The 13,302-nt window shown below is 44.3% G+C and overlaps 1 protein-coding gene across 1 annotated transcript in view; it reads left to right on the forward strand.

The window, feature by feature from the left end:
• The first annotated feature begins 700 nt into the window (after positions 1-700).
• RASGEF1B (RasGEF domain family member 1B) overlaps positions 701-13,302 on the forward strand; it is a 33,364-nt gene continuing 20,762 nt past the window's right edge. Inside the window, exon 1 of the mRNA XM_050895558.1 lies at positions 701-755. The gene's annotated coding sequence lies outside the window, so the exon portion shown is untranslated. The remainder of the gene's footprint in view (positions 756-13,302) is intronic.

Here is a 13,302-nt window from a genome sequence, read left to right on the forward strand (position 1 = left end):
GCAAAGGCAAGGGGACATCAGATGGAAGCTAGTAAGCCGAGTTCAAGAGAAAGGAAGGACAGTGGCTCTCCGACGAGTTGTAGTGGATCACGCACAAGTCCTTTTCAAAGACTATTGTGCGTGGGCTGCAAGGGGAACTGGACGACTACTGGAAAGAGAGATCTGCTGAGGGTCACTGAACAGACAAACAGCACCGGGCTCAGGAAATCCCCTGTGCTGAAAATACAAGCTGGGAGACTGCTTGGAGGAATTACCATGTATGCATGTCCTCTTCTTGCCCGTCTGTAAGCATTCACTTATGACTGCTGCCAGTGGCAAGATGCAGGGCCGGCTGGGCAGTGGCTGCTCTCAGGCCATCTCAGACGAGTGCAGTCATACACGGGTTCAGTTCCAGGTTTGAAACCAGCGCCCGCGACATCTGCCTGCTGGTGGCACCCAGAGCGGGCCTGGCCAAGAGCTCCAACAGCCTTTCCAGGAGCCGGCTCTGCAGCCGGGACGGGCCGTGCTCATACTCCGCCTCCGCCGGCACCGGCACTGCAGCGCAGACGCCCCCCGCCCTTTCCGCGGCCCGGGGGAGGGGGCGGGGCAGGGCGGGGCGGGGGAGCAGCGCCTCCCGGCGCTCCGCCTGCCGGCTGGGGAGTCCCAGCGAGGGAAGCGGCGGTGTGGGGAGCCGAGCTGAGCCGTGGCGTGGACGATGCGTGCCTGTGGGTGGTAAAGCAGCGGCTGAGGCCGGGAGCACCAGCAGCCACTTCCAGGTATGGTCCAGGGCGTCTGCGGTGCTCGAGTGTGCATCCATCCATCCGTCTGTCCTCCTGCTAGCCCCGGCAGGATGGTCTCTTTCCTCGTGGTGTTTATCTCCTTACTAGCTACCCAGTTCTGTACAGCCAGAGCTGTTTGTTTCTGGGGGATCAAGATACTGGGGAGGGGAGAGAGACTTCAACCCAGCAGAAAAAGCACTTGGAGGTGCGGTGATTGGGTCCTTCTCCCTGTCCCCTTCCCTGTATTAAGGTAGAACAGAGTCCTAAAACTGCATGATGTGATCTTTCTGTGGATATAATCCTTGGACAAGCTTTCCCCATTTTTCCTTAAGCCCATCGGTTCAATTGATGGCTGCTTTTTTTGGATGGGAGGGATGACAAAGCACTAATTTGCCAGATTGTGGTGGTAGGGCTGCATAAAATGGGTGTGTGGGCGGGACAGGTGTGTGTGTGTGGTGTCACTCAAGTGTGTTTATGGGCTTCTCTTTTGCTAGGCATCTACTGTGTGTGACTGGTAAAACTTGAGGCCTCCGTGCTTAGTGAGGTGGGAGCAGTTCAGGGGCAGAAGGACAGTAACGGCTGTTACATGACCCAAGACCAATGTGTTGCTTGTCAGCTACATCTGCTATGTTGTGCTTAGGCCAGACTGTAAACTAAGGCAGCCCTAACAACAAGCAGTGCCTCCCTGTCTGCCTGTGTGTAGAGCTAAATATAGCCCTGAGGGATGAGGAAAACTCTTTCAGAGGAGTTCCCCTGAATAGAGCGGAGGAGGGCTGACTCGTCTCAAAGGGGAACAGCCGTGGTGGGCTGAGATGACATGCCATCTGTGGGAAATGGGGACTTGAGCAGGCAGGACTGGGTCTCTAGTCTGTCTCTTTATTTTGAAAGCTGAGAACAGTGTTTGAGGGATGGGTCCCTCAGGCTTATCTTACAGCTTCCAAATGAGATGTCTTGGAGAGAAGCTGGTAATCAACTGAAAATCAATGCTAAGTATACTCAAGACAAGTAGCTAACTGGTGAGCTGTGCTGGAGAGACCTAATAGGTAAAACCCAGCTCTGATTTTGGATTAGCGATGGGGATATCACTCCTTTAAACAGGCAAGACTGAAACAAGCCACTGTAGGTTTTGTTAACTCTTTGTAAAAGAGGAAAGAAAGTACTGGTTTATTGGGGGTTAAGCTCACGGTGCCACACACTGAGCAAAAAGCTTTTTTGTATGGTACAGTGAATCCCTGTTGGTTCATGTTCTTCATGGTTTCTTTCTGCTGAGGTTTTTGAGGACAGCACAGTGTGTTGTTACCTGTGCTCCAGTTGTACGAGTTATCTAAACAGTCCCTGGGGAATGCAGTGAGTCACTGTACCTGTTCATGGTCTGCAGGGTGAGCTGCTGTCACACCATGTCAGAAATGACAGGCACAGTTCAACACTGGAGCCCTATCAGTGAAGGAATATGAACTGAAAAAGCTGAAAACATGGGAGTTTATTTTTGTAACTCAGAGTAGTTAAAGTGAGTTTTTTCTTGGGGTGAAGATAGGAAGGAGCTGCGTGTGGATCATTGCCAATTTGTGCTACATTGCTGTAAGGATCTGACACCTACTAGAGCTGACAGAATTGGGTGGGTGGGATCTTTCTTGGCTATCTTTGACTACATGGCTACTTGGGCATTGGTGTTACCCTTGGAAAAGTGGTTAAAACTTAGTAGAACCGGTACTCTCAAGTGCCTCTGAAATGATCATCTGTGAAAGGGTTAAGTGATGTTTGGGGCCAAAGCTCCTGATAACAGGGATGCATTGTGGCTCTAAGCTTTTCTGAATTTCAAGCTCTAGGTGTCTTGTGCAAAGAGAGGAGGTGTAAGAAGTATTGGATGGTTCACACTCCAAAGATTTCCTATCTAAATCAGAGGGTTTAGAAACTTTTCTTTCTACACAAGGTTGCAGTCAGTCAGCTAGTACTGATTTTAACTGGAGTGTCATTACATTTAGAAAACATGGTGGGAGCTCAGTCAAATGATTTGGAAAAGGGCAAGCTTGTAGTGCTCACTTCACTCTTGCACATCCTTGATGTGGGTGTGTTGTTCTTTGCAACTGTGTCCCTGCTCAGTTTGTAGAGCTCGTTCCATTAGCTGTGATCCTTCTCACCTGTTTGGAGAGATTAGTGTCAAAGCTCCAGTGTTGAGCAGGGTAGCTGTTATCGGAGATTTAATTTAAAGCATAGTCTTCAGAAGACAGCCCTCGACTTTTGGAGATAGAGATGATCCGAACCATTTATTTCCTTGTATGTTTATGCAGTGTTTCTAAATGAAAAGCTAATTTTGCCTTTGTCTCAGCATGTCTTCCTTTTGTTCAGTCATTTGAGCACTGTTCTGCTGTTCAGTAGATGGTTGGGCAGTACAGGAAGAAGCTGTCGGTTGGAATAGGATGCCTGTGTTTCAATGAAGGAGTCAGAATTTGTGATTGCTCATACTTAAGCATCTTTTCCCAAATGTTAGTAGATATACAGGTGTGCTCTGCAAGCACTGACAAGTGCCCTTTGCTTGGCGTGGGTTTGTGGGACCGAGCCGCACCATCTAATAAACACTTTGCTAGAAAATGAGCTTGCAAACGAAACTCCAGAGAGTGTTTTGCAGCCGCAGCAAGGACAATACATAATTTAAGAACAGGAGGCAAAGACTCTACCTCTAGCCAAAAGCTATTGCTAATTTCTCCTCTATTGCAGCTGCTGTGAGAAGTAGTATTAAAAAAACTAAATCACTACAGTGAGGAACATGAACGGATGGTATTCAGTATGGCTGTATTTTTAATTAGAAAATGAGCAGGATCATGGAAACAATACAGCTCAGTCTTCCTAGGTGGTTCTAGAATAGCCCTGTATGACTCAGATCCACGTATTCTGACTATTTTGGTTTTGATTCATTAAAATGCACCTTCTCCCCAGAATGAAATGTTCCCTAGGTCACCTGCCCCTCCCATGGTGTCAGGTACTCTGCTTGTGTCTTGTCACATCTGGAAATAGGGCCAGAAATACCACATTACACGCCAGTAGAGAGATGAGCCTGTGAAGCTGTGAGCCTGCATCAGCCAGCACAATGGAATGTTTAGATTCATAAGCAATAAGACAGAGGATAAATATGCTTGAGTCAAATTGGGGAGTGGGATATTTTCTGAGATAATTGCTGTCATTGATACAAGGCCAGGTGCTTTCCGCATGAAAGCAGCGTGCTACCTGACAGTACCTGCCCATCAGGGCTGTGAGTTGATCCTCCCTGAAACATCCTGCAGGGATTCAGACACTATTAGCACGTGTTTACAATGAACCTTTCACAACCCAAGCTGGGATACGTTTGCTTAATACCATACCTACTGTGTGTTGACTTAATAGGTGTAATTGTTTCAAGGCAAGGAGACTTTGACTCATCGATTGCAGAGCCCAAGGGTCCACCTTCAGTCGAGCATGGGAACTGCTGCCGGGTCTTAAAGGCTGATACAAACCAGCAGATGCAGCATGTGAGTGGCGGAGATTTCTGCTATGGCCCTGCCTAGACTAGAGAAAAAACTTTTTTCAGTTTGGCTAGACTGTGCTTCTCCTTGATTTCCCAAGGAGCCATTCAAGCTGATTGGAGCCAACTGTTTTATAAGTTCCATATACCTCAGACCCAGCTCTGGTCTAGAAACCACTGGCTGATATTCAGCCCAGGTATAAACGAGTGTGAAGCAAGTATAACTGATCCGGATACAGAGCTGTATTTGCTTTCTTAACTGCCAAAGTGGGACCATCCCTTCTTATCTTCAACCTAAACATTGGAAGGTGTATTTTTTTTGTTGTTGGGTTTTTTTAACTGAAGTATTTGTACTGCAGAAACTCTAAATATACTGCTTTCAACCTGCTGTACATCTGTAAGTGTCAGTAAAAATTCTGTACTGTTCATGGAAACATAAGGTATTAGTAAATGGAAAAACAGAGATCATATGAACTGTTTGCCTTAAACCAGCATTTTTTCTGCATCTTCTAAATGGAAAAGAGACATTTGGCGATGAGGTTTTAGGTAGAACCAGTTAAATGAAATTAAGTACTGTTATTTAACACTATTACACCTTGCTATTGTAAATTATAACTTGGCTGTCTGTTATGTTTATAAAAGGGAATGGTGCTTTCTTCTGAAGCATATTGTAGGTTTCAGCAAAAGGCCAAGCATGGATGTCTGCAAAGAGCAACAGCTTTTGGATTCAGAAGGTGTCTTGCTTTGATGAGGTTGAAGAAGGAACCATGTCAAGAGAGCTTCATGCTTAAGGCTAGCACTGTGCTTCTGGCATTAATATAGTGTGATACACCTTCTGTACCCCTTTTGGAAAAAGATCTTGGAACTTAATGAAAGGAAATAACCCCACACTAATTCCTCTTTGTACTGTCAAGCAGAGAAATGCAGTAATGAGAAACTGAGTGACTTGACTAAAGCCACGTGAGGAGCTTGTAGCAGAATCAGAAGCAGATCCAAGCTGCCAGGTCTAAGTACTGAAGTGATGCTTTTTCTGTTGACTATGGATGGATGTGTGAACAGTTCTTGATGAAGCTGGTTATCGCTGTGAACTAATTCGGACCCACGCTTAGCTACTGACCATGCAGATAGAGAAGGTGTATCTTTTGGCCTTGATCAGCTGAGGTGGGTTAGGATTACAGAGGTTCACATCCCTGTCGCATAAAATGGGTCATATTCCCCAAGGTTAGTAAGAGTCTAATACCACATTGAAATCAGTGATACTATTCTGATGATAGTGTAGGGGAAACTCCTCCCATTTCTACTGACAACATCAATTTTCTATTTCTTCAGTTTGAAGTATGCAGGAGGCACAAAGCGTGCTACGGAAATGATAGTGTCAGGGTTCTGATTCACTGGTGGGGATGGCATAGCATGGATGACATCGCAGGTCCCAGCTGTCCACTCCACCCCACACCCCGTTCCTGGACAGCTGAGCCACCGTGAATCAGCTGCTGAATCACTCAGTTTACAGCGTGATGTTTTGAAGTAAGTCATCACTGCTGTTCGCTTGCCTTAAAACTCCTGACTGCAAACTGCAGGAATTCATCAGCTGATTGATGAGCAGCAGCTCCGCTGTCTGCTCAGCAGCGCAGGAGGCTGGGATGGTAACCTTCTTGGGTCTGTAGAGCTCTGCACTTTGCTGGTGGATGGGAGCTCTGACTGAATAGAGAGGTAGGATTTTAGTCTTTTATGACTGTAATATTTAAGAGCCTTCTGTTCCCAATAGAACAAATCGCAAAATTCCTCTGTACTTCACTGGGTGCAATTAGGGGAATGCTGTGTACTTCTAAAAACCCCACCCTGCTTCAGTAAGTTAAAAAAGTATAAGGCTTTAGTAGTGTGCTTGTGTTTTCTTTGCATTTAATATACTTGTACTCTTACTTCAAAGCTCTCAGTTTTGCCATCAGCAGTTCCAGCCAATTTCTTAACACTTTGTGCTGGCCAGCCAGTAGGCTGTCTGACTTTCCTGATGGTATTTGATTTTGAACAAAATCTAACACGTAGGACTGAAGAGATCATACTCAGCTTGTGCATTGGTTTGATTTTGAACAAAGTGCTTGGAGGACAGTCCATTTATGAATTTTTCTAAAGGAAATAGATTCTAGGAGGGAGGGGGGAAGTTGTTCCTTAACATGATCCCAGTATTGGTCATCTATCAAAACTTCTTTGCTTTCAGTCCGGCTGTCTGCTTATAAATTTTGGTAGAAAAGACTAGCTACCTGCGTTGTCTGTTTAAGATGGATGATATTTCATTGCATGCTTTGGCTGATCTGAGGCCTTTGTGCATCCTTTTCCATGTCATTCATTCTGTAAATCACTCAAGCTTTACAGGAGTCACTATGGAGCATGCAATGGACTGAACTTTTCTAGAATCTCTGATGGCTTGTGACATAATTACTGCTGTGCTAATCCGTCGTGTCACTTATAACAGATACTTATCCTGTATCGCTCATGTTTTAAACTTCTCCTCTGAAACAGAAAAAAAAAAGATAAGGGATTATCAAAGAGATTTACAAGGTTAAAAAACCTGACATTTATGGGAGAACAGACTTATTTTGAGCTAAAAATTGAATTAAAATGTTAAAAGGACATCATCCAGGTGAAGAAATTGTCTATAAATTAAAAAATAACTTACAAATGAACTTAATAAAAAGGTAAATCAGTCAGTGATGGAGCACACTTCATATAGTGTCTTTTTAAATAATTGTGGCCTCCTCAGTTTTAACCTACCGATAGAAATCTCAACTGCGTTGCGATCATGGTAAGATACAAGTGTGTTGAGAAAGCTAATATGTCATACGTGTGGTCTTCTTTTCATGTTCTGTGTTTCAAGGCTGCTGCTTTTGTGTGTCCAGCAATACAGACACATTGTTTTCATGTGTTTTGGTTGGGAGGAACATATGTCCTGTCCTCTCCCTTGGCCTGGGTAATTTTCCTGCAGTTGGGATTTTTGCCGTGATGTAGTTTGCTTGCGTGCGCTTGTCTGGCACAGCAGCGGTGCTGTGGCATGGCCACCCTCAGCATCATTAGACCCACATCGCTCTTCCTGCCCCACAGGAGAAGAGCATGGGGAAAGGGTAGTAGGGGGGTTGGTTCTTAGGGCTTAAGCAGGGGACATAGATTTACAGCACATCGGCATCAAGAGGAACTTGTTTGTTTTCTTCCCTTTTTCCACCCTTGCAGATTTTGAGAAATTCAAGGCATTCTTAAACCCTCTGCACTTTTCCTAATGCTCCCAAGCACACACACAAATGCATTCATATCCATCACACTTTTGCAGTTCAGTATCCAAGGACTTTAGTTTTGAGTGATTCAGGATCCACTTAATTACTGTGCCAAAGTTCTCATACACGAGTGATCAGTCAGCAGTGCTGCATCTGACCTTCCTGCATCATGAGCTGGATCTATTTATAGATCCAAGAAAAAGTTCCTTTGCACATTCAGGAGGAAAATGCCTTTCATTGAAATTCAGTTCCTGGTCTGTTCTTTGCTTACTGGGGTTTTTCCTTTTCAGCCTCAGGTCTTTGCTTGCCCTGCCAGAGACTGCAATTCACTGGTCTCTGCTGTGTGCAAGATGTATTTCTACTGTTATGTAACTGTGCAGCAGTATCACCTATGGATAGTTTTAGTCCTCCTGTTACTCTGTGGTGGATTCCTTCTGAGTTGCTCTTAGTCTTGCTCTCGATTTCAGCCAGGAAAAAGCCCATGTCACTCCTCTTTCCATCTCCTATGTGAGTATGAAGTACCATTCTGTACTCTGCCTCTTAGAAGATACAGTTAATAAGAAGCATTTCTAGGAAGGAACTGTAAGTATATATAGGAAGGAACTGTAAGTCAAAGTTGATGCTGAAGTCACACTGCCAGAATTGTATGGCAAATTCTTCATGGAAGAATGGAAGCAAGAAGACTTGAGCTGGGATAGTTCTGTGATCTTAGTTTCTGCAAGTAAGGCATATGAAACACCGATCTGGGAGTTTTTCAGGTTTCTTATCTTCTCAATAGCTTGAGCTATAGAATGTCACTTTACCTTTCAGTGCAAAAAACAAATGCTTTGTAAGCAAAGCAAACACACCCAGCTGTATGGAATGCAACCAGTGGCCTCTGTGTCTGATATGCTTTTGTTTTGGGTAGCCTGGGTCATTGTCTAAAATACTCCACACTTTTCAGAAACACTTAAGAGAAAGCTGGATGTTTCTGGCAAGCACCTAGTCCTTACTTCCTTTCTGTATGTTAAAGCCAAGGCTTAGTCTGACTTGCTCAGTCTTCCCCAGCTTGGTGCAAGCTGTTAAGATTCGTAGTCCTTTTCCCAGCAGTCTCTTGTTTTGCCGTACCTCAATTTTATAATGGCATCCTTAAGAACAATGGGGCATGGTAACCACCTGCTAAATGTGGTTTGGGGTTTCTGACTCTATGGTGAAGCAGCTCTGAGGGGTTATAATTGCATACCTGAGGTTTGCATCTTCTATGAGGAGGTCTGCCTTGGGACTCGTAACAAATTCAGTCAACATTCCTCTGGTTGAGGGATGTAGTATGGGAGATACCTGTACGTAACAGAGGAGCTGAAAATGTTTGGCAGTGGCTTTAAAGGCACCTTTCTAGTAGCAGTGGCTACTGCTGAAAGCATATGAGCTTCTATAAAGGATTGGAGCTGTCCATATTGTTGATTTTGTTTTACACACCTGATGTGCAGACTGAGCTCTTTAATGTAACTGAAAAGAAAACAAACCAATGCAACCTTCCACTGTTGCTAGTAGAAAACAGATTTTTTTTCCTGTTGCTGAACATCGAGGTTTGGACGAGCACTTGGCAGCCTGGAAGCTACATCTGATTCCTTTAGTTTTACCAAACTGGAACTCAGCTCCTGCAGGAAATGGTGGGGTTTTGAGCACATCATCTTTGCCTCTGGCTTTCTATTTACACTACTGTTATTGGGAAGGTTGAGACTTCTTTCTTGTCAGAGGCTACTCAAAGTCAGAATTTGGACCTTAATGCCCAAGATCTCACATTCTCCATAACGATACTAAATGCAGAAAAAATGTTTTATTCATCTTTCCACAATGCAAAGAGTTATCGACTTCTCTCTGTCACAGGAGAACATCTCTGGTAGAGCCAGGAAATTATTTCATTGCTCTTTCCTTCAAGTCAGATCTTTAACAACAAAAAAAAGCCACTCTTTTCCTCCTTAAAAAAGAAAAAGGAGAGATAAATGTTTTCCATGTTAGTGATAGCCAAATGTTTCCAAAGCCCAGTTAAAAAGTTCCAGTTTTAAGTCTCAGGAATCATATTTCCTGTCTTTTTTTCTAATTGCTGCTTGTCAGACGTTGTATTGCTGTGGTTTATCAATATTTTTAGGTCCCAAGATACCTCTGCTCTATATGCCAAGGCTTTGTGGACCAGATCTGCTCTATGACCAAATTTCAGTTCCACTCAAGTTATTCTGAAGGCAGGGTTTGGTGTTATGTATTTAGCTCCCGAGCTAATTAGAACTGAGCATGCTGCTTTGGGTCTCCACCTCCATATAAAATACAGCAGAAGAATCAAGGTCAAGGTAATAAAGGAGTCCTGCTGGAAAAGCACGTGTTGTATGAATCATCTTGTTGGCTATGCTGTATTTCTCTCTGTCACACTTTCATATCATCCCTTTTCATTGCATGGAGAATGTGTCTTGTGTCTTGTTCACTTACAAGTGAAATCCTCGGTGTCTGAACACAGAGCATACAGAATATCTCTTAGCTAGTACAACTTGATGTCTCACTGAAGCAGAACAACTTCTATCGAGCAGCTTCCAGAAATAGATAGCAAACAAGTGAGCCAATATGTACCTTTCGGGGCCAGACTTCTGGGAATTTTATTTTATTGTTATGAATCGGTATATCTATTAATGACCTGATGACTTTTTTCTTTCCTCTTGATGAGGCACTGGGAGGCTCCATGTGTCTCAAATTTAGTTTTGTCTGAAAAAAGATCCAGGTGGTCCTCGGAGTAATTGTTGTGCTGAGAGTTAGGGGACTGCAAGCTTCAAAAAGGTCTCATTCCCTTTGGGAGTTAGTTATTAGAATTTAAGCACTGCCTGCTGACCTTCTAAAAAGCCTTGTATTTTAATGGGCAATAGTATATAGTGTGCATGTGTAAAATACGTTGGAGAAAAACCCTTCTGTGTTTCACACCTGTTTCAGTTCAGTTCAGCATGGTAACCATGCTAGAAGCTAGTGGTATGGTGGAAGTGGAGGTTTTTCCCCAAATTTCCCCCAAAATTCCCTCATTGTATCACCGATGAAATGAGATACTGCCTGAGTCTGCTTTGGGTGGTGAGGGTTATATGAAATCACAACTAATTGCTGGCTAGGCTGGCTAAAACCTCTACAGATTGCAGTCTCACCCTGAATTGGGCTGTTTTGGTTAATACGAGATCTGGATTGAAACAACTACTCTCCTTGGCTTTTTACAGTGCCAATATTGATGTCAAGTTGTTTTGCAGATGCAAACTGGCCTTTCTCACTTTCCCTGTGGAGTATTACCTTGGAGCCACAGGGCTACAAATGTTTGGTGGGTGGCAGTGTTTAGTCCCTGTCCACTACCACTTGCCTTTTGGCTGAATAAACTTTGCTACAGAAGCTGAAAAGAATTCTGAATTTTGGTGCAAACAGGACATCCTTCAGTGCCAGTGGGCTGCACAGAGTATTTTGTATTTGTTCAGGTCTGTGGTTTGCAATTAAAACATGGTGAGCTTTACACAGTCTGAAAACCTAGGAAATGCTGCAGAAGGTTCCTGTCAGCTCCTTAGTAACATTTTGTTTCTTAAACTTTGCTAGCCTTGCAAAGAGCCTGAAAGACCAAGAGCCTTTATGCATCAGAATGCTTTATTGTTGCAGAGCGTGGCCGTGGTTGGGTTGCACCTCACCTGCCCAGTGATTTGAACTTTCTTGTACGGGAACCTTGTTTTGTTCAGTCCTGCACCCCGTGCTCTCATGCTGCGGCACATGTATTTACTTTATTCTTCTCTTCTCCCAATCCATTGGGCTGGATGGAATTGAATCACTGGTTGAACAGCTGCACAGAGTGACTAATGTCACTTTTCGGACATGGAGACTTCTCACTCTTTCCCGTTTTGATGCAAACATCTTTTGGCATCTCACAAGGTGGGATTAGCACAGGTCATGTAGGCCAGGAGGCTCTCTTCACCATCCCTCTCTGTCTTTGCATCTGTTTTTGGCTTTCTCTTACTGTTTACTTACTGAATCCTTCAGTCTTGTGCTGGTTTGAATGCCTCCATTGTCCGGACATGCTGCCAGCAGCAGCAAGTCTGTGGCTCTCTGTGTGGTGCTTCAGGTCCCCAGGAATCTAACTAATAACTTAATAGCTTCTCATCTCCACTGAGCTCACTCTGAAAAGTGCTTTGTTGTGAGTTGCAGAGCACACAGATGGCAGCACACTATTTATCTCCAGGCTGTCACATTGCTAGTTGTTCTCAAAATGGGGTGCCTTCACAGACTGGTGTTCACTGAGGTCTGTGACTTTAAAGAGCCTTTTCCCAAATAGGATTTGATACAATGGAGAGAAAAGCAACAGCATCTGCACTTACAATGATGGCTCAGAGGCATTAATGCTTTTCTCAGGCACACACACATGCTCTGTCAACACACGAGCACGGCAGCCTGTGCATACTATCTTCTCAATTTGATCTCCCTTGCCTCCCAGTTGTGGGGAGGATGGGAAGCAGTGTGCAATACCTTTTTGCATTTGATCTGTCCACCTCCTGAATGCGGCTGTCCCATTAGCACTCACAGCACAGTAACTGCTGTAGTAGAGTTAAAACCAGCACATATTTGTGGTTAAAATTGGGCACAAACTTAGCTCACAGTCAAGGCTATAAAACCCAGGTTCTTTAAACTGACAAGATCTGCTACTCCCAGAAGGCAGGGGAGGAGAGGGAAGGAGGGTATAACTCAGCTCTCAAGTAATCATAGAGATTTTATCTTTTGGCCTTTTCACATACTGCGTCACCAAAAGAGCTCTTGGGCGGTCATAGCCCCCTCACCGCCCACCCACTACTCTGGATGACTGAACAGCCTGCAGCACTGGCTGATCTTTTCCTTGGTAAGGCATTTTTATTCCACAGGCACTGAGATGCAGACTGATGAGTAACTGTTTTATTTTTCCATAAGTATTAAGAAAATCTGAAGCTGGAAAACACAGGGCTGGATTTTTCACATTATCACAAAATTTGGAGAGAGAGTTTAACAGATCTCTGACTCTGCTTGCATCTTTGATATCATTGGTGAACTTGGACAACATTGGTAAGCAAGTACACACAGGCATATTTTTCCAAATTTCTGTGGAGCCACTCGGAGAGTAGGTGGAGACGGATGTGCTGAAGCGTCAGGCTTTAGCCTGGATTACACCTGTCACAATGTAATTGGAAAAACCCAGCACTGATTTACCAGGGTGGAGCTGGGAAATTGGAGCTTTTGATTGCAGTTACATGGCTGTCATGTCACATAAGGAGACTATCCTCACACATAACCTCTTCGGGGCTTCACTTCAGTCTCTATCCCTCTGTGCTGACTGGGGCCGTGTCAACCCGTGACAGCCTGAACATGCTTCCACATCAGAGTGCTGCTCTTAGGTAGCTACTGTCAGGATTTGCCCAAAGTTGTCAACAAATGTTATGCCACGTCCCCAGAAGCTTTACAGAAAGTCTGAGTTCCCAAAACCTGTCAGGATGCTTGTACGTTCCTTCTAACTCTTAACTTTGACCTCTTATCTGTCATTTAATGAAGAAACAGCAAGATATAAAAGAAGTGCCTGGCAATTGGGATAGACAGGCAGTGATGAGAGCCTGTGTTGGCCCTTTCCTGAGAAATCTGCACAGGCTGGAAGACAGTACAATCTTAGCTGCCATGTGCAAGCAACCCAGGGTGTGACACTGAGTTTCCTTCCTAGTGCAGTACTATCTCTGGACTGTAGAAAGCGTCTTACGTTGCACCTTCTGGTAATTATCCTGTATCT

This window comes from Gymnogyps californianus, chromosome 4 (genome assembly GCF_018139145.2).
Source record: "Gymnogyps californianus isolate 813 chromosome 4, ASM1813914v2, whole genome shotgun sequence".
In the NCBI taxonomy this organism is placed as follows: domain Eukaryota; kingdom Metazoa; phylum Chordata; class Aves; order Accipitriformes; family Cathartidae; genus Gymnogyps; species Gymnogyps californianus.